Source organism: Brachyistius frenatus, unplaced genomic scaffold (genome assembly GCF_029030835.1).
Source record: "Brachyistius frenatus isolate BFR_SWC_R1_liver_20210118 unplaced genomic scaffold, ASM2903083v1 Contig_32, whole genome shotgun sequence".
Classification (NCBI taxonomy): domain Eukaryota; kingdom Metazoa; phylum Chordata; class Actinopteri; family Embiotocidae; genus Brachyistius; species Brachyistius frenatus.
In genome coordinates, this window is record NW_027210631.1 from 205,229 (window position 1) to 227,500 (window position 22,272).

A 22,272-nucleotide genomic window follows, 5' to 3' on the forward strand; every position below is an offset into this window, starting at 1 on the left:
TTCATACAAAATGAAAGGCTGAAATGAGTCGGTGCATTAAGTATTAATACGCTGATAGAATTGAAATATCATCAGCTGCTGTTGATGTGGAAGACTATTAAACCCATCAAGATATTCTGAGGCACATGTTGAAATTATTGTTGTAGTTGTCAGAAGATCCCTTTGTTTTTTTAGACATTTTTTATGAAGTCAAATTAAAAAGTATGATTCTTTTTTTAACCAATTTTTTACACACAACATAACAACATACTTTTTTCAGACAGTTACTTTCTTTTAGTTAGTTAGTTTCTTTGTCTATTTTTCAGCTGTATCTAGTCTTTGTACACTTGATAAGCAGTATGATTTGAGAATAGGGGAAAGATGGCTCCCAATTGTTTTAGACAAAATGTGTGTGTCTATCCTGGTCTCTTCGTGCAGTATAACTTTCTATTTTTGGTTGTAGACAACATCAAAACATATCGAAACTGTTTTGTTCTCCCCAAGTTAGCAAAGCTACTTTTCCGTTTATCTATAGGTGGTGTTGTTTGAATTCCAAACACCTGCAGGAAAAGAACATAAAGACCATTTTGGACGTGCCATAGAGCGATTCTTCATCTTGCAGCAGGTTTTGGTGTTTGTTCAGACACGCTCCCACCTTTTTGTTTATCCAAGTGTAACTGGGCATTCGCTAAAAACAGAAAGTTCCAGCCAAGCAATCTGGCTCGGCAAATGTTTTTCTGGCTGTGCTTTATGAATGGTTGCTATGGTAACCAGGGAGTTAAGTTACCAACTTCTCATTCCCCTGATTCCCTTTTTTTCTGTTGTCTATCTTGCATTGAAGACCAAAGAAAACCAAGTATGAAAGTCATGCTGGCTTTTACAATGATGTGGGGGCAAGCTACAGCTTTGTTTCAAACATATAATTTAAGTGCAGTGGTACATTATATTAAAGCAACATTAATCAGAATCTTGATATCAACAGGATGACTGAACATGCGTGATTTAAAGGGTCACTAAGAAGTAACCACAGTGAATTAGTTTCAAAGTCCTCTCAACTCCAGAGGATTTTAGTGTCTTTCAGCTTGTTGTTGTTGTTTTTTCTTTCACATTGATAGTTTTGGTTCACTGTTACCAGCTCTCGCTGCACACAATTGTTTACACTGAAAAAGTTCTGGTAAACTCGCCGTATGCCAATTTATAAGCACCAACAAGCAGGCAGAAAAAGTTCGCAACGAGCTAAAGAACAGCGCAAGATTTGGATGCTAAAGGGCGTACGATCGTCATCTAAAGATGGTGGAGACTAAAATGGAGCAAAGAAATTACGAGTGGGCAGAAATATAATTTTAGATAACTGCTAGTTTTGCTCTGGCTCTGCTAAATGCGTTCAGTGAACAGGCGACTGTTAGCCAGTATGTTTCCAACGCTTTAGACAGACAGACGGACAGACAGATAGGTGCGATAGCGTGATTAATGTGACGTGTCAAGTTTTATATTTTTTCCACTTCCTCGAATTGACAAAAAAAAAAAAAAAAAAAAAAAAAAAAACGTAACTAACACTTATTTAAACAACACAGGGAAAAAAAAAAAAAAAAAAAAAAAAAAAAATTCAATACAAAATCTTTCCAACACTTACTTTTGTAAAGTAAGAAATTGATGAGAAACATTTCTCACATGCAACACTGATGGAAGAAGGAAATCTCTACAATTTGAGGTTGTGCATGTATTAGTAAGCATCAAGTATATTTGAGTTTTACTTGAACATGTATTTTGATGTTTAATTTTTTTGAACAGGATGCAGCTGACGGATGAAATGCCCTGATTTTCATCATACGTGTTTGGAGAAATGTTTGTGCAGAAATCAGCAAAGTTTTGCTCCAGTACTGCTGCAGGCACGTTCAGGTTTACATGCATGCAATGACAAGAAGATGGAAATACGCAATCACACAGACGGTAAAGCAGTAGCAGGCCCTCCTCTGTGTACCTGCCCCTGTAAGCACACATACACACAACAACGTGGGAAGTGGAATTTTAAACAGATAGTACATGACACTATTTATTAAGTGAGGTTTTCATTTTGAAGAAGCGGTTACATTTCATACATATATTGAGTTTATCCATGGGGAGCCGCTCGATAATATCCATCCACCGTGGTTCTTCTATTCCATTTCCCTCCTTTTCTATACCTTTTCGTCTCCTGCCTCTCCATCCATTTCTTTCTCATCTTCCCTGAGCACTAGCCTGCCCTCTCATACATTTTAATGGCAGCAGTTTGATCCGTCTGGTCAAAAAAAAAAAAAAAAAAAAAAGATTCAAATGTGCCCGCTCGTGTTGAATAAATACATAATTTAGCAACACGAGTCAACTACTGTTCAGCGTTGTGGAAAAGGCGAGATAAATATTTCCCTTTCTGAGGAGTGTGTAGAATGGGATTTACTCAGAGATGAGATGCTGAGTTGCGTGTGGTTGCCAACTCTAATTTAAGAAGTGTCTCTGTTCGAATCGTTGCATGTTCATACAGTCCTTAAATGCAACAGAGAGATAGTGTTGGATCACTGTGTGTTACGGCTCTCATGAATATAAATTTAGCGAGCAGACGCAAGAAAATTGCTTTGAAAAATAAAATCACGGAGCATATGGTGGATGAAAATGACACTTGTTTATTTAATAAATGCACCCCGATTGCAGGGTAGCCCAGATGTCCTTCGTCCTTGGTCCATCCCAGAGTCTCGTCCTCCGGTCCCTCCTGGGGGGATCCTGAGGCAATCCCAGAGCAGATGGGATATGAAGTATAATTCCTGAAGTGTGCTCCGACTCCGTCCTGGAATACTTCCACAGGGAGGTATCCGGACGCTTCCTGATCAGATTCTCGAACCACCTCAAAACAGGCTCTTTGCAAAGTAAAAGTGCAGCAGTTCTGCTCTAAGCTCCCTAAAGCGTAGCTACGATGCTCGAGGTGGTAAACATTAGCCTACCACCTAAACACCACATGATGCAGTTGCTATTGTAAGCATGTTGGCATGCTGATGTTAACATTTGGCTTAAAGCACACAAAGCACTGCTGTAGACTTTGTCTAGTTTTGCAAACTAACAAAAGACAATTTAAAATGTGCCTCTCTTCACCCCGACAGTGCAGTACCACACTCGCATAACTGCGGACCCCAAAACAATCCACCTTTTCCCCCCAAAGTCCACCTTACCTGCAATGTTCAAAGCTCGATTTCATTTCTTACTGAATTTGCCTTTGCACATTCAGTTCTTCTTATTTACATATTTTTGTCCGTTTGAAATATGAGCACGGCTCAGAAATAAGCTACTTTGTTAGCCAGCAGTCCCTACACGAGAAATGAAAATGATGTAGTAACTGTTTTATTATCGCTACATAATCTGTCAAAAATTAAGAAACAAACAGGTTGGCGAGATTGACATTTAAAATCAGTGACGACAGTGAAAGTCAGAGGCATAAGAGGACTCGATTTCCCATTTATATAATGCGCGAATGTCTTTTCTTTTTATGAAATGTACATCTCGCATTGCCAAATGAAAATATTAATTTCCACCCTTGCACATTAATTTCCCATTTCATGCACAGCATTTAAGATGCTTTGAAAACCCCTCCGTCTCTAGTGTGCGGTGCAGCAACGCCCTTACACAGATGAGGTCACGCACACACATGGGGGGGGGGGGGGGGGGGGGGGGGGGGGGGGGGGGGGGGGGGGGGGGGGGGGGGGGGGGGGGGGGGGGGGGGGGGGGGGGGGGGGGGGGGGGGGGGGGGGGGGGGGGGGGGGGGGGGGGGGGGGGGGGGGGGGGGGGGGGGGGGGGGGGGGGGGGGGGGGGGGGGGGGGGGGGGGGGGGGGGGGGGGGGGGGGGGGGGGGGGGGGGGGGGGGGGGGGGGGGGCGGCTGATCATGTTTATGTATAAGACAGAACCAGTCGAGATGTGACTCAGTGGGTCGAAACCTCATCTCCTACCCATTTCCAGTCTCTGTGAGCCGACATGTCAGTTAGATGCAACTTAACACGGATGACGGCGAGGGCATGGTGCGTCGCTGTGCCTACTCTGACTTCTGATTGTTTCCTTTGTTCAGCTAAAGATCTTCTTCCTGTGTCTTCCGTCTGATCCTGAACTGAAAAATGCACTTGAAACAGGAAAAAGTAGACCCTTTACTTTACGGATGCAAGACTGTGACATTATGGAATGGTTTGGTTACTTTTATGTGCATTTTTCAGATGGATGTCTTTGTTTTTTTTTCAGTGAGAAGCGCTAATTAAAGCATTCATACTTTGTTTTCTGAGAAATTGAATTTTAACCCTTGTTCCGATACTTTGCCTGTCAGCTGCTTTTACAATGAATAGCTTGAAAAACCTGAGGAGGAAAATGTACAGAAGCTCATGCCACAGTCATTAATGCGAAATTGTGTAGATGGGCCATAATCACTCCGCTTTTGTGCTCACAGCCATCTACCTTTCCCGGGGCACCTGATTACTCTTGTTGCTATGGAAACCATTCAACACTAACCGGCACATCTCATACCAATTAAGGCTACATTGAAGTCACCTCGACTCCCAGCAGGTTGAATCCAAATTCACCCTTTACTGCACCAGTACATGGTGCACCATCCAAATGCCCAAAAATAAAGGTAAGGAGTGAGTGTGCCGTCCTCCATGTTTGATACACGAACGGAGGAAAAGCTTTTTTTGTTTCTTTTTTCATGAGCTATGTGACATTTAAAAAAAAGTTGATTTGCCACACAGCACCAACTTTTAGATGACAATTGTCATGACAATTGAATTGTTAATTGCAATTATTTATTTTTTCCTGTTAATTTTTTGCCACTTATTGTGTAAGCCTAATCAGAGCCAATTATTGGCTTTACAACTAAATCCATGATGTCAATGTCAATAGATGCTCATTGTAACGTGGTTGGTCGAGTATTACAAGTGGTGGTATTCATTCTCCAGTCATGTGCCTTAAAACCACTGCATAAAAAAGGAGGCGCGACGAGATGACGTCATCAAAAGAGCGGCAGTCAAACGAGACGGCGTGGAAATATAACATTTATATTAGCTTCATTTAGTTTTCTTAGACAAACGGAAACTATTCTAACAGTGATGGAAACTTATTGTAAACTGCAATATTCAAAGCATTACAAAGGTTTGTGGAAGACAATGTGTTTAACAAGGAGATGAACCAAACCAAACTTGATAATTAAGTTAGAGCTGTGTGCAAACCAGAATGTGTTGCGGATGCATCACGGTGCAGAACAATTCATTTTATTGTATACAATTGACTTAACTATCTTCATCACTATATAACCCAGTGAAGCAGAAACAAATACTCAATAAAAGAAGTAAGAAATAATGCACTATGAGGAAAGAGTTAATACAGATTCATGTGTTGGCTGCTGCCACTAAATAGGTAAAAAAAAGCTTCCAGCCTTTTGTCAGGGAGCAAAAAACTTTGAACTCTCCCATGATTATGCAGCAGATACGTTTAAATTGAATTTAAGTGCATTGTTAACATTTTCTTTTTGAATAAAATGTCTTCAGTGGATTCAATGAGACTTTAAGTCTTTTTAATCTTTCAGAAACTGTTGAAATGAATGTAAAATGACTTAATGTATCTCTCATACCACAAAGACCAGGTTCTTACAGACACGCTCTGTGCTTGATGACATGAACCTGAGGGAGAGGAGTGGGGCTATTTTAGCTTTTGTTTGCCTTGTCATTCATTTCTAGGTCACTGGGAGAGCCGAATGCCTGGCTGAGCTAGAGACGTGTTCAATGGAGGATCTCCACGTCACGTTTGCCGTGGGAGTGTGTGTGCAGTGAAGCAATGGACCTTCACCCCAAATCCAAAAGACACACACGCATGTAAATCTCTGAAACACACTCTACCTTTCAGTTTTCATGTCTCAGGCTCAGCACATGTGCAGCGTGTGCCCACACACCACCTATCAGCAGAGCACTGAAAAGCAGTCTTTCTATACCTGCCGTCCGTCTCCATCTCAGGGCTTTTCTCTTTTCTTCTCCTCCAGGGCCGCCTCTGAACTGCAGGTCGGCACATCAGGGACGGTCTGAAAGAGTGACGATTAAATGATTATTACACAAAGACCTACTGGCACTGCATTTCATCAAAGCTTACACACAGAAAAACATGCGTGTCCATCTTGACTGGTAAAATAAACTCACGAGCACCGAACAACCCTCCATTTTGGATGTTCAATACTTCACAATGAACTAATGCAAAACTGGTGTTCATGTTTGGTAATAAGGAAAAGAAGCAAATCAGGTGAAAGTACAGCTGCAGTTAGTTTATTTTCATACGGTATTTTGTATCTCTGCCTGATAACATCTGCGTCAAGGCGACTAACAGATGATTGGCAGGCAGAGCGTAAGAGGACCTGCGCCCTGCTGTGTCTGTGTGTTTGGTAACTAGCCTTTCAGGTGGAATAAGGATAAGGTTTTATGAACCAGGCTTTTATTTCCTTATCTGGGGCAGCAAAACACAGTGCACAACATTTGGAAAAGCAATGTGTTCTCGTTCCCAGTGCGTCGGATACTGACGTTTTTTCAAAGTCTCATATTGGCAGAGAAGAATCCCCTCGGCGTATCATGGACGCACGAGGCGCTTTAAATTGAGGCATCACAAACAACGTGGTTATTGGTTAGCAAGCGATCGTGGTGTGCGTTAAAGGTTACAGAGTTGCTGTTTGGTTAGGATTAGGTACAAAAACTACTTGGTTGGGATTAGTTTTAGAAATCCACGTTGCCCTTTGCTTTATCATGGACGCGACCACTGAATGGAAGTCCTGGGTTTGTTCATCCCTCCGCAGAATTCACCCACCTCGTTCTTCGTCACGTGACCTTTTTCGACCCGCCTCGTCACAGTGCATATCATGTAAGGAATCATGTGTGTGTGGGTCTCTGACGCCAACAGCTTTGACCAAACAGCAGTATTTGATGAACTAAGAATGAGAACAGGCTGGGAAAGCTGTCATGCTGAAACTTTGGCTTATCCAGACACTGAATGGCTGATGACAGCAACTTAATCACCGCTGTTGGCCTGCACTTCACAGTGGCCACGCTTCGTCGAGCATTTGGGGGCAGCCCTGGGTGGAAGCATACCAACATCAAGCAAGAGTAAGAGCTCTGATTCCTACGTGAACTCAGTCACTCTGTTCATGTCATCATGTCATCATGTCTTGAGTCAACTGACACAGTGATGAATCGTCCTGTAACCACAGCAGTCCCTGGGTTACTCAGTTCTGGTCATTTTCTGTTGTCACAACTGGATGCATCAAAGAATGACTGTTGTTCAAAAGCTAGTTTGTTCCCTTTCGTTGCAAAGTGCAAAGCTTCCACTTTGAGAGTGGAACAAAAAACAACATCAATAAGACTTACACACAATAACCCAAAATAAACTTATGAGGAGATCACCATGAAAAGTTGCTTTTGTGCCGGTAAATGCATTAAATGTTAAATTATTAAAAGAAGAAAGTCAGACAACTGACTTAAAGAAAAATGTTAGGTTTGAAATGAGAATGTGTCTACCTCCTTGCAGTGTTTCAGACAGCAAAGCTTTCAGTCCACTCTGGAGCATCAATAAACTGACATTTATTTCTTCATGGCAGGCCATAGGTGCTTAATGGGATTAAGGTCAGAGCCCCGGGATGGCCATTTCTTAGATTTTCTCCTTGGCTAACTTACAGTGGACATGTAAAGACAATTACTTCTATACTACACTGATGCAGGTGCCCCCAGCAGGGAATGATGGACATGTTCCAACAAGTCTGAGAATAACAACTTGTCCAAATGCATTTTTGTTGCAATTCAGTGGGGGTATGTTCATGCATCCACAAATGGCAAGTGGATTTACTTATTCCAGTATAAAATATTTGTGTTAAAGTTGTGGTAATTTGTTTTCCTATGTATAAAACAGTGGCTTATCTAACATTTATGAAATAACCTTATCAACCTTATCAACCTCGTGAACGTTTGTTGATAGATTAACTCTCCAAATAATTCATGGAGTCACTGGAGAAACACCAGTGAGCCGGAACAAGATAACCACTCACAGATAACTGGCAACAATGGCCCACGTTGACATCTGGGATACACGAGATGTCACGTTAACAGTCAGGTGTCAGGTTAGATGAAGGAGAATTGGGCAAGCATAAAGACTGAGTAACTTTGACATGGGCCATATTATTCTAGCTAGATGATTGGGTTGGAGCATTTTCCAAATGGCCAAGCTAGTTGTTCCCAGTCAGCTGTGCTCAGTCCCAACCAACAATGGTCCAAAGATCCTAAAGGATTTGCTGCTAACATCTTTATAGATCAGTAAATTGCATGACTGTTTGTGTCGTATTTAACTCTAATGCCTGGAAGCACGAAGAGTTCCATACGATTAATAACATCATTTTACAAAGTGCTCGGGCACATTATTCATATGAACATTTGCCTAATACAGTTTAAGATGTTTTACAGACACAGTGAGATACTTGAAGTTCTACTCAGCCAAGATTTGATGGATTCCTATGATGTAGTATCAAAGAGGAAAAGCTTCAGTCCAAAATGAGATATGTACTGAATAACAAAAGCACTTCTTCGAGGTGATTGATACAATTCATTGCAAGTCATCTTAAGTCATTATTTCAGAAAGTGACTGCTACATCACAAAAGGTCAAACCATTTGTCAAACCAAAGACAGTAGGTTGGAAGGTCACTATTTATTGGTTTTTTTAACAAATTATTTTAGTCCAAGCAGGATCATTCAAACTGATTTTATATCATCCAAATAACGCTGCAAGAATATTGTATCCTTTCCTCCAGTTAAATTGGGCTCAGACTACACGAATACAGGCCGAGTTTGACACAACTTAGTCATCCCTGACAAATTTCCAGCGTCGGGCCTGACTTTGAATGCTGCGAACGACAAACAGGCCTTGTAGTGTGGCGTAACTGAAGAACAGCTGTGCACCGTCTGGAACACAACAACGAAAAGTCTAGCATGTCAGAATTTTTTGTTTTTACCTACCAACTTTGTCATCCTATTGATCGATTGTCAAGGAAAACATCGTCGGATATTTCAGAGTACATCACGCATTCATGATTGACAACTTCTTGACTCTCCTCCCTAATGATACAGGAACTCGCTCATGAAAGTAAACAATGATTGGTCAAGGTCATACTTGTAGTGTTGTGTCTCCAAACAAAGGCACAGCAAGAATTTATGGCACTTTGACTGCCTAATCTGCACAGTTACCATCGAGAGAGACACATATATCATGTAATCTGATTCCAGCTTTATAGAAAGTGAAGATAAAAATGAAAATTAGCCTCGTAGTGAGTAAAAATACATTTATATGTGGGTAAACCTAAAGAGGGTTACGCTCTTAATATGATTTTATCTGCCTTTTTAAATTTCAGTTTCTTTGTTTTCTGTTTAGGTTGGGTTTTTTTTGTGTGCGATTCCAGCAGGATGTGTCCAGGAAAGCTGACGTGAAAAAGTAGCAGCTCGACTCCGAGGTTGCTTTGATTGTCTGAGCCCAGTCACCCCACGAAGGCAACTCGTTTTGGCTAATTGTGTTCACAATATCAATCTCTTTTTTTATTACTCAAAACTCATAGCCATTATAGCCATAGCTATGGTAAGAGACTGGTACATTCACAGCTTTGCCTCTGAGGTCAGGTCTCCGTTAACTACGACGGTTTGGTACAACAGCCGCATTACTGCTGATGCCTGGAAATCTCGAGCGCCGTACCATCACTCACGAACGAGATGCTTAAACTCCCTCACTTGACACAACGACTTGAAGCTGCGGATCCCGACTGCATCACTCTGGACTGCAAACCGCTGTAGAGCAGAGGGAATTTTGTACAAGGCTGACTACAACAAACTACCCTGAAATGTTCATTCCTTCAGCAGATTATCCTTGTTTAGCTCAGAGGGTAGGCACTATGAGCTTTGTCTGGGTTTAGCTCCAATTAGTCTCTCCTATTCAAGATTAAGAGATCAGAGGCAAACAAAAAACCTCCCACAGTATCCCATGGTTTTACATCAGGGGTTCTCTAGGTTGTACGTAAAATCTCTCAAGACAAAAAGGAAAGACTGTGGGAATCCTCTTAGAAATGACAGTCAAGTTTTATTCTGGCTGCAGAAACCCTGAATCGACAAAGTTTTGGTAATGTCAGCCACACACATTTGTTATTATCAATTACTGAATTCAATTGAGCATGTTGTTCCAATGGTCTGGTTTACTGACAACCCTAACTGGATGCGAGCCATCATTAATGTCATGAATTGAACCAGTGCCTTCCCTGCTATAACAACTCACATTGCTGTGAAACAGGCCGGTTGGCAGCATGACTCCAGTTGATGAGTCGACAGGACACCACCTGCCACTGTTTGATAATCTAATTATTTATAGGCTGGTAACTACTTCATCTAACCAATAAATCAAGTACAATAGTCAGGTCAAATCCTTCGGTAGAACAACAAATCATAAAACAGTGAGAACTAATTTCAGAAGAGCATTTTTGTAGAGCATTTTAAAGTCACAGTGAAGTTGACCTTCAACCTTTTGGATATAGAAATGGCATCACTGCATCATTTAATCCTATTGGCCACTTGGGTGAAATTTTCATAATTAGCATAGAAATTCTTGAGTTATGGCCACAAACATGTTTTGTGAGGTCAAAGTGAAGATTTGTACCAAATTTGCAGAAATTAGTCAAAGGACTTTACGGTGATAACACCTTCACAAGAGTGTGATGGACGTGAGGTCACAGTGACCTTCGACTATCAAATTCTAATAAGTTCATTCTTGAGTTCAAGCAAAATTCCCTTAAGGTGTTCCTGATATATCGCATGCATTAAGATGGGATGGACGGCTCGGGCGGACGAACAAGCCGAAAAACATAATTCCATGTTAATTTGGTTGTATTGGGAGCATGTTTCCTGTTGATCCGCCCTGTAAATACCGATTGATTGATTGACAAGGCCTCTGTCTCAAACACAACAGCAAAAATAGACAACATTTCTGCTATACTATGATATTACGATCCAAAATCTAATACATCTAGTCTCATGCCACAATATCAATATAATATCGATACACTGCCCAGCCCTAAACAGACTGCCATTACTCCAAAGCGCTTGGATAACAAAATGTGTCTCCAAGCCAATGAGTGCAGTGTGGCTACAAAACCTCAGTGTTTACCTCATTAGCTGTTGTCACAGTCTCACCATGCTGTTGTCCGATGCGGTCAGACTGCTGTTTTGCTTCACATTTAATAGGAATTATCTGGGGAAATCAATGAAAGTTTCAACTATGCCTAAACATAAAGGAAAAAAAAAAAAAAACATCGTAGAGAGGAGTGCATGGACCGGGCAGGAAAGATGCCGCATTAAAATGGTCAGCAGCTGAAATGCTGACATTAATACCGTGTTTACTGCAGCATCACTTGCCCGCATCGAATAGAAAGCCGAGCACTGCTTCACACACAAACACTCTCCCCTAGCTCTTAAGATAAACAGACAGCCCGTCATCGCTGACTTAGTGGTTCTCCCAGTGTTGTTTCGCCAACTGTTGTCTGACACGCTGACGATGGCTTCCTTCCTGCAGCATCCGCTGTGCCACTAACAAGAAGGGAGACTCACAGTAGACGTGCATGCATGAAAAATCATTAGTGCACAAGGAAGCGCACACAAGATCAGTCACAGGAGGTACAGTTACCAACAGTCAGAAAACACAACCTCATCTCTGAGAGGTAATTACTTTACTCCAAGCAGTCATTTTAACCTATGAGCCTGAATTAAAAAAAAAAAAAAAATTTAAAAACTCTCACTGAGACAAAGTGCTGTATTTATTGTTTAAGGCATCCCAGCTCTGTTATATAGAGAGATGGAATATAAGGGAGGCTTGAAATTATGCCCAGTCAGTGCAATCATATTGTGTTGCTGACTGAATAATTGACTTATTGTTCACATACGGGGATTGTTCATCATCGGCAGACGCGCATGCAAAGCACTGCTGTTCTTTCACTCCTAAATCGATACGGCTGCTCAGACTGCAACTCATGAAAAAGCATCAGATTTGTACTTCGAGTCACAACAACAAAACTGAAGACGCTTCGCTCCACTGTTTGTTCATTTGAAGCGGGACACTCTTACTGTTGGAGCAAATATGTTATGTGTTCATCTAGAATTAAGCTTGTTGTGGTGTTTATTCTCAAGCGTTCCATCTCAAAGTGCTTTAGCATGCTTAACTGAATTGAATTCAACGCACCTCATGAACTTAAGGACTTCTGTAAAAGCAATGAGACACTTTACAAGTCTACAAAGGCTTGTAAGATTTGGAGCATCTTTAATTGCACTTGTAGTGTGCACAGTAGCAATTAACACACACGCACACACACACACACACACACACACACACACACACACACACACATACTTGGATAATGCGTTTTAACAATTATCTCCAGCAAACATTCATTGTTGTTCCAGCTCTCCCGAGAGAATTAGATTTCTAACATGGTTTCATACAAACTAAAACAGATCAAGCAGAAATGACTGCTTTCGATAGCGGCGAGAAAAAGACAGTATAACTCACCACAAAATAACCTTCTTATTTGTTTTACTGCTGAGTCGAATCAGATAACAAGGCCAGTCTGATCTTATCTGAGAGGGGCCAGTTCAGAGCAAATGACTAGTCACTCACTCAATAACTGTCAAAATAATTGGATGTGGTTGCAACAAAAGAGACCCATTTTTGTGTCAGTCTGGCATTTTCTTTTCATTCTTTCTGTTTTTCAGATTAAATGTAGTGTATGTTGTATAAAATCACAACACAATAGACACCATGTTTCAGGACAGAGAGGAACTGCGGTTGCTTTCAGCTGACATTTCGGTGAGTTTTAACGACAGCAGAGTCGTCCAAACAAACAAAAAACAATCACATTTGGCATATCCTCAGACTTTTCACAAATATTACGCTGCCAGCAAAACACTGTATACTCTGTGTAACTTCAGGGGTGTTTGTTTCATGGTATCTGAGCCAGATCAAAGCTGCACAGTAAATCAGTGTTGGACTGCCGGCATTTGGAATAACATCAGTAGCTGCTAGATTTTTCAGGACAAGCACGAAAACAGTGAAAGGAGCTTGAACGTATGGAATAAAACCAAATAAAAAGTCCTTATCTCCAGACATAAAATTAAGGTTGGATAATTCCACAAAACCTTTTTTTTCAATTTTAAGTTTATTTCCTTTTTCTATCCAATAAATATCCTAAATAACATCGGCATTGAACATATGCTGTAATATTGTCTGGCAGCAGTTTCCACAGGAGACAATGATGGTGGATCAGAGAGTCAATATCTACAATACCAGGACCGCAAAGCTGAAGGAGCTAAATGGAATTCAGCCTTGACTTGTTTGCTTATTTATTCTTATCCTTTTTCTTACATTTCAAAATGTTTGTTGTGAAAAAGGTTCGAGCTGATGTACACAAAGACACAAACATCCCCCGCAACCAGTCTAATGGCACCATTTCTCTACACACGTGTCTCAGTCCAGACGCTCTGGTGACAATGCGACTCAAAATGTTGACATCATTTTCAGAGAGACTGCGCAGAACCTCCGTTGCCCCGAGCAGAGCGCTCTCAGAGGGTGTCGGGTTTGGCGGTGTGGAGTACAATGAGAACAGCAGTCTGTGGACGGACGCCGGAATACATCGTATGCTGACCCTTCGCTCCCCTGTTGGAAAATTCACGTCACCGGCGTACCTACGTGTACGTTGTTACCACGGCAACCCATGCAGATAGGTTTGATGTCTGGACACACCAAATCCTGGGGAACAAATCTGATTTCTCTGCAGTCTGAACAAAGCCTCAGTCTTGGAACTCAAATCACTCATTGTTTACTGACGGCAGTTTTGAAAAGCGCACATCAAGATCTCAAGTTTTCAATGTTAACTTATTGATAAGTACAGCATCAATGTAGAGCTTTCCTACAAAAAGTATTGTAATAGAAAATAATAAATTCATTCATAACGATTCCCATTTTCTCCAAATGTCTTCTATTATTGAGTTTATCAGTTTCATCTGATTGGCTGAAGAACTTATGAATGGAAACTCTTGTGTTTCCATTCATAAGTTCTTCGTGACACTGATATGAATTCCTTGAGAGCCCAACATCCATCTGACCATAACCACTACTTGCCTAACCTTCACAGAAAGTTAACCTACTCCAACCTTAAACCAAGTCTTCACTTTAAAATGCAGCTTATTCGTTGCATTATGGGGACTTCCTTATTGGCACGTTCCTGCAATGTGAGTGTATAAACAGATTTATGTCTACACAACACACACACACACACACACACACACACACAGGGTGTATTCTCAGTGTACTCCTCTCTCAGATGTGCTCTGTCTTGTGAGATGACAGAGAAGGTGTGTGTTCACCGTTATTGGCGTCTAAGAAATAGAGAAGCAAAGGGTTACACCAATAACGCGTCTGTGACCAATTACACATTGACTCTGTGTGTGTGTGTGTGTGTGTGTGTGTGTGTGTGTGTGTGTGTGTGTGTGTGTGTGTGTGTGTGAGGGCCACAGACGGACACCTGCTGATGACTACTTGATGGACTGTCTCTAATGAGTGGCACTTATTGCCATGGCAACTCCCCTACACTCTTGCACACATGCTCTCACGTACACACCGAAGGCTGCAGACTGATCATTAGTCGGGTGATCTTTCTCCTCCGTGTCCTCTCGGATCCCCATCACCCTTCCCTTTGAGATCTCCCTCCCTTCATCACGCCCTTCCTCTCTACCCCCGCCACATCCTGCCTAACCTTTACCAGCACCCCATTTACCCGTAATGGTCCTTTATCTCGTCTCGCCCACTCCTCACTTCATCCTAAAAAAAACATGTCTATCTTCCCCACCGCTGCTCCTTTTATTATCCTCTCTTTATCTGTCCATTACTTTCTGCCACTATCTTAATCCATCGATCCACCTTCCTTCCCTCCCCCCCCTTCACTCCATCCGACTTTTAATGAAATGTGTTAAGGTGGTAAATCAAAAGGGCAGATGTGACGCAGTCTGCCTCAATGATAACGCTTTATAATGGCCTCAATCTGCTGAAAATGAACAGCGTGAAGCAGTGACGGTTGGGCAAGACAAACAAAACAAAAAAAGGTAACTTGGTAAATTGTTGCCTTGGTGATTACCATAGTGATGGCAAAGTCCCAGAAAAACCAGCCGCTCTTGTTTTGAAGGTGTGTGTGTGTGTGTGTGTGTGTGTGTGTGTGTGTGTGTGTGTGTGTGTGTGTGTGTGTGTGTGTGTGTGTGTGTGTGTGTGTGTGTGTGTGTGTGCGTGTGTACTAATGCATTTAGTATGGTTGGGATTTACAATTAGCTAGTTGACTCAATGCCTAAGTAGAACAAGTACACACATTGACTCATCCATCTTCACTTCACCTCTTTCTTTGGGCATCTGTACACCCAAATAACTATTTTGCTAAATCCCTCCCACAAACAGTGATTGTCCAATCACAGCTGAGCTTCAGTAACTATAATTGACAGGCCCATCAAGGTTTGAATTCCTCCTCATGTCAAAGCGGTGTGCATGAAGGTCTTGGAGGAATGGTACTCCACTTATACAGAGTGTTTCCACTTGTTATCCATAAGCTGCATTTGAGCCACCTCATATTCACCGTGTTCTGACACACTCCTTCGACCTCATTCACAAATACACAAACCTACTACAGATCATCGAAATCCCCAACACACGCTCCGCCTGACAGACACAAAGACAAACACACACTCTTCCCTCGATCCTACATCCAGCAGATGCATTCGCATGAATTGCCTCGTCTCATGCGCGCGCACGCACACGCACACAAACACGCACACACACACACACACACACTTGTTAAGCCTTCCCTCTTCCACCCCCTGTTGAGTCCAGCCCTCACAGACCCAGCTCAGTCCTATCTGCCTCCGGATTCAGCTGCAGACAGCCACAGAGCACATCCTGATAAGCTCCCATTGATTGGCTTCAGACTGGCTGAAAGGCTGAACACATTGTCGCCTCTTTCTCGCTCTACACACACACACACACACACACACACACACACACACACACACACACACACACACACACACACACACGTATACACTAACGCACAGACATACTCGCTGGGGGTAACAGAAGAGAGGGTAGAGAGAGACGAGGGGGAGAGAGGTGATGGAAGAGAAACTAAATTCACAATGACAAAAGCGAGACAAATCAAGAATAAGGGCCGAGCTGAATTGTTTGGGCAGAAATGGCGGCTGAAAAGACCAAAAGAAGAAGGGGAAGAAAGGACGAGGGATTCAAATCTGCCGGTATAAGCAGCCGAGACAGAAAGACCAGAAGAAAACCCAACAAACAGGCTGACGGACAGTTAATCCGAGTCCACCAGGCAGATAGTCAAAGAATAGGAGTTGAAAAACCTATTAAACAGAGACAGACTCAAAGGAAACTAACATGTCAACACTCACTAATAATGCAGGTAAAACTTAATGATGATCTGTCTTCAGCCCAAATCCAGGCTCTGACTGGCATTTATGGCATTTAAAATTTGCCGCTTTGATCGTTAATTATACCTCCTCTTTCAGACGAATCACACAAGGACTTGTCTTTCCTGTCATCGTCCGTGATATCACACTGACTAAAAAAAGGTTCAGAGCGTCAATTAGCGCATTCCTGTTACCGAGGCTAGTGTGGATTTTTTTCTGAAAGCAGTTTTGGCTTTCATCAAAAGCCCCTTTTTAATGTGGCCGTTTCTGGTGTAAGAGAGGAAGGGAATCACACGAGAGATAGAAATCCTCAACCTTGTGAAAAAAAAAAAAAAAAAAAAAAGCATTCTGTGCTGGAGCCCGCTGCGTCACAAGGACGGCTTCGTCTGGAAAGATGGGTTTGTAACAGAGGGAGTGGGCCCCTTCTGTTCCTGAGGTGTGACTGCATGATTGTTCCACTCGGCTGCAAGCTGTGAGCAGACGGCGTCCTCCCGGGGAGACGGCAGCTGATGGAGAGACTAACTGCATTGTTGCAGCGGCAGAGAGGACGAGGGCCCGGATTGTGGAAAAGAGGGAAGAAATCTGGATGTGCAAGTCTCTGAATCTGAAATTTTGTAGCTCTGATGGCTCCAAGATCCTCTAGTTTATGCGCATTTCTTTGCATCTTAAGTAACACGAACAATTTCTGAAATAAAACCCACTTGAGTCACAGAAACTTTACAAGCACACAGCGGTTTTAAAGCTGCAGTAATCAATGTTGTGCTTTCACAATGACTCTAATGACTACATAGTGACATAGCCTATAGAAAATTGTCCCCCAACTCTGCAGTTCCTCTTAGCTCTATAGAGCATTTTAGCATGTTTCAGCTTTGTCGTTTTGGTTTCGTATTCTGCAGCTTTACTGTTTTGATTCACTCTCACAGCTCCCATTTGCATCCTTTTCAACTGCAACAGGAAGTCAAGCTCAAAAACTGACTCGTCCGGTACCATACAAGCATCAAATGGCAGAAAGGCAAATTTAGCCGAGTAGTTAGCTGGTGGACGTGGTGGGACATTTAGCAGCTGAAGAGACGGATAAATCTCACAGGATTTGGTGGAGACCAAATTTAAGTGTGTAAAAACATGAGTAAATGTTTCTCTGACTGCTGGATGTTTAAATCGGCAATTGTTTTCAAATGAGTTCGCCACATCAGCTCTATAAGTTGATAATGTGTGCAGTGTGCACTAAACTAAGCCCTGTATCGCCTTCTATTTCTAAACTCCAGCTCGCAGATTGGCATTTCTCAAAACTGGGATACCAGAAAGCTGCACAAACACAAAACTCGTATCCTCCAAAAACAAAAAAGCAACATATTCTCACCGACTTCTATCCTGCCTGTAACATTCACTTCAGATACAGTACAACAACTCAAGTCATATTTTCTCCATTGTGTTCGTTTACAGTCAATAATTCAGGTTACCATAGCTTCCGGGGAACCACTGTTCAAAGCCCCTGTGTGTGTGTGTGTGTGTGTGTGTGTGTGTGTGTGTGTGTGCGTGCGTGCGTGCGTGCGTGCGTGCGTGCGTGCGTGCGTGCGTGTGTGTGTGTGTGTGTGATCATACAGAGAGGAAATGTAGCTGTGCCCTCGAGTCAGAAAGAAAACAACAGGGTACCTTGGCATCACCTCTCTTGCTTGCTTTCCCTCCTCCCCATAAGACTTCCTCTCTGTTCTCCATCCATATCTTCCTTCCCTTTTCTGCTCTCTCTTGCGCCTCACTCTCTCTCTCACACACACACACACACACACACACACACACACACACACACACACACACACACACACACACACACACACACACACACACACTTTGTCATTGTTCTTGCTGGCACACCGTATCTCTTAAAGAAAAGCTAACCTGCCAAAAGGTATAAAGAAAATGAAAAAAAATCCCAACACAGTGCAGATGCTGCCGACAGACCGGCTGTGTTCCTCTGCAGTGTGATGCTCACTGCTGCACTGCACCGTGCTGCTTCTTTTTCTCGCTGTCGGTTTGTGTAGCAGTCACAGTTGGAGGGTTGCACTGGATTGCCCTTGACTGTCCCTGTTTCGGTTCCAGCGCAGCCTTCAGGGTTTTAACTGTACAGCTGGTTTAGTTTCCTCGGCTTCTCATATCAACCGCTGTCACTCAGTCACTGCGGCTCTGTCTTTTCACATTGTAATATATTTGGTCAGGTTACACCAGAAAATTACCTTGAGGGTTTTCACATTGCAGGTGTTGGCGATAAAGCCGACCAATTGTTTTCACTCACATCCCAGAATGCCTTGCAGGGCCCCGGCAGCACTGTACTGTATAAAATGTGCTACATGCAGTGTCATGCATCATCGGACATGAAGCTACACTCGACCTCAATTTGGATAAGTGCTTTTTAATCCAGTTAACCATAAGAATGAATTATAAAAGTCGAGTTGAGCTGTTCCTTTGACTGAATGACATTTTTTGATCTTCCGTCTGGATGTAATTTCTCTGAGAAGGTGACTGGGATGCTGTGTTCCCTTTATAAGATGATTCCAACACTCTTTCTCTCTTGTTTGGGTGTTTTCTTACATTTGTCCCAGTCTGAGGGTGAATCACTCAAGGCGATATCGGTGTCCTCCGTCTTCAATTGACGTTCGCTGACGTCAATACATAAGCAAACAGCACACAAGTCACCAATTTAAACTTACAATTAAAAAATGTTGTAATAGATTTACGATTAATTCCATAATGTCATGTACTAAATAAATCAATACCCTATTAGACGCAAGATAAAAAAAAATTTTAAAAAGTATTTGAAATTACTTAATGTAAATTAAATATATTTGTGATGTTTAAAAAATCAATAAGGCACAAAATCTCCAGTCTCACAGGATTGCGCTGCTATAGTCGAAGTAACTGACAGAGGTGTGGTTTCTCTCTCTCATGGACTGCAGGTGAGCACTCTCATATATCGCTCTAAAAGTCATAATTATCGACGTCTGAAGCCGAAGAGACTTTCGGAATATTAAGTCTTACGAGCCTCATTAATAAAAAGCCGCAGACCAACTCGTCTCATGCTGGCACTGTAAGCGCCATTAGGCATTTCATTTGTTTTCAGGCTATGTACTGCATCATTTTATGAGATTTTTCTGTAGTATGTTCACTCACAAACATAGTTCTCATGGCGTGGATGGGCATGAATACAATAGAGACGAGACATGCCCAAGCAATAACCTGTTTAAAAGAAAAGACCTGTGTCCGTGTCGCTGTGAAGAGAACTACAAGCGGTGCCAATCTTTTAATATACGATGATCATGAGATCATAAGATGATCAAAAGGGACATTAAATGATTGGGGGGAAGTTATTTTATAAAACAATGTGTGAAGGAAAATTCATGTCCACGGAAGCCCTAACCTGCGATGAGGGGACGTAAGATCCTGAAATCACAGTATTACTGTAACGCTGGACCAATAAAACTATACTGGTCTTTCCTGCATCACTGTGGAGCTATTTCAAGTCCCACTATCATTATTTGAATTTCTCCATGAACATGGCAAGCAAGCTCTTAAATTGTCCAGTACATGTGTGTAAAGTGGGACGATGGCTTCATCTGTTAGACAGCGCGGATGCAGAAACAGGACGTTTTTGCCCTGCGTCTATTCTGCTGTATCTTCTCTCCGTCTTCCTCATTGCTCCCAGGCTTATGTCTCGCACAACTGTCTTCGCATGTACACATCCACAAGGACACAGACACACAGAGACACACAAAGACACACACACACACACACACACACACACACACACACACACACACACAAAGACACGCACACCGCAAGCACAAATGTCAGCCAATATTTCCCATTCCCTTTCCCCAAAAATGCCAGTGCCTTGGACAAAGCTCGTCTGCCTTGCTGGCTGTCTGCCTGCGTGCGTCCCACCTACATCTGTTGTCACTGCCTGACATTTCGCATGCTCCAGGGTCACACGGGACAAACTGAATATTACCAAGGTGCGTCACGAAAGGTTAGGTCGGACGGACGACGGCATGCAAGTAGAATACACTGAATGCATAAAATAAAAAAATAAAAAAAAGTCGCTACTGGTTTCATGATGTGCACTAACGTGGTGAATCATTAATCCTGAGCTTTTCTAAATCCATAGCAGCTACAGATGTGGAAAGATGAGTATCGTGTAAAGCGACAGAATTTGACTCCGTTATATTTTCGAGGCTTACCCTAACATGACAGAAAACATGGTGACAACATGCCGATTGGGGACAGAAAATTACACTCGGCTCTGGGAGGTGCAGGTTCACGCGTCTTTGCATCGTCACGGCTCAGTTTCACAGCGGCTGGCTCTGCAGTACACAAGTCAGGACCAAATATAACTCGTTTTATCCCCGGTGTGGTATTTATGTTACATGGCAAGACTGTTAGAAGTACTATTTTCAGCTTTGACGTAGGAGATAAGTGTTCACATACTGTCCGGCTGAACACTGAATGGTGTTTACTTTGCTGTAATGTTCATCAGAAGACCAAAGTTTGAAGTACCTTTCTAACCTTTTGAGTTAATGTAGCCAATGAGGTATGAAATGGTATCTGTATGTTTCTGCATTATGTTTATAGCTATTGGATATGCTAACAGGGACAGTTAGCGGCTGATGTGTTCAAATGTACATGATAGCGACGTGATTCAGAGCGCTAATCAATTTTATTGATTGTCATGGAGGTTTTTGCAGATTTCGGGTTTGTTATTATGAAGCGTGCGCCGCGTGTCTCTCTTTAAATTTGGCCATTTTAATTTTTTTTTGTCACTTCTATTCAGTATGTACTGTAAATCCCACAAATATTTGCACCACAATCTTGAATCAAATCTTGTGTCACTAAAAATTGATTTAAAAAGCCAGCTCAACGGCCTACAGTAGATATTGTGCATGCTGACTCACTATATGGCTCATTGGTAGACTCATTATCAATGTTATTAGTGACACCAATGTATTTTAATGTGTTTTTACAAATGAATATACGTGCTATAGGAAAAAAAAAAAAGGTGCGTTAGATCTTTTTTGTATATTTTTGTGTATTTTGTATATTTGTGATCAAATTCGGGCCCACAAAACAAAAACGTGATGCATTGCTGTTAGTTAGTAGACTCTCCGAGGCAATGTTGTGAGTCCTCCGAAACAAACATAAGGCCTGCAAAGCTCTGAACTGATCACCTGTACGCGTTTCCCGTTTGTAGTCCGGTACCTAAGATGAGGTGTTTCGCTTCATATTGAACAAAAACGGGCCTCCCATAATCCTGTATGTTTTTGAAAGTCGGGAGTGATTGTCTCATGATCCGCTTGATTGATTTTCCTCTCGGATCGTGACGATGAATGGTTATTTCTGTACTGAGCGCAGATTTCCCAGGCCAAGATGAGCCAAAATAACAGAGAGGAGAAAGCTTGAGATTTTCCTCCATTTTCTCTTCCTCATTCTGTTTCAGCTTCTCCACACCACACGCCCACTTCCGTTCAGCCCAGAGTGTGCTGCACATTCTCGTCTGATTTGGACACTGATTTCTCCTCCAATACGTCTCTGTTTGATTTAAATTTTTGCTGAGAGATGCACGACCATGCTGCAGAGCCTGCCAACGCCGTTCGGTCCAGACAGGGATTTTACAGGCATTTTCTTTTCACAGTCTTGCTTCTCTCCTGTGGCTCATTTTATTTTTCTCTTCGCTTC

General features: G+C 42.2%; 1 long non-coding RNA gene across 1 annotated transcript in view; it reads right to left on the reverse strand.

Moving 5' to 3' along the window:
- LOC138621756 (uncharacterized) overlaps window positions 1-22,272 on the reverse strand; it is a 58,350-nt gene that overhangs the window by 1,952 nt on the left and 34,126 nt on the right. Inside the window, exon 2 of the long non-coding RNA XR_011310961.1 lies at window positions 5,966-6,052. This is a non-coding gene — a long non-coding RNA (uncharacterized lncRNA). The remainder of the gene's footprint in view (window positions 1-5,965; window positions 6,053-22,272) is intronic.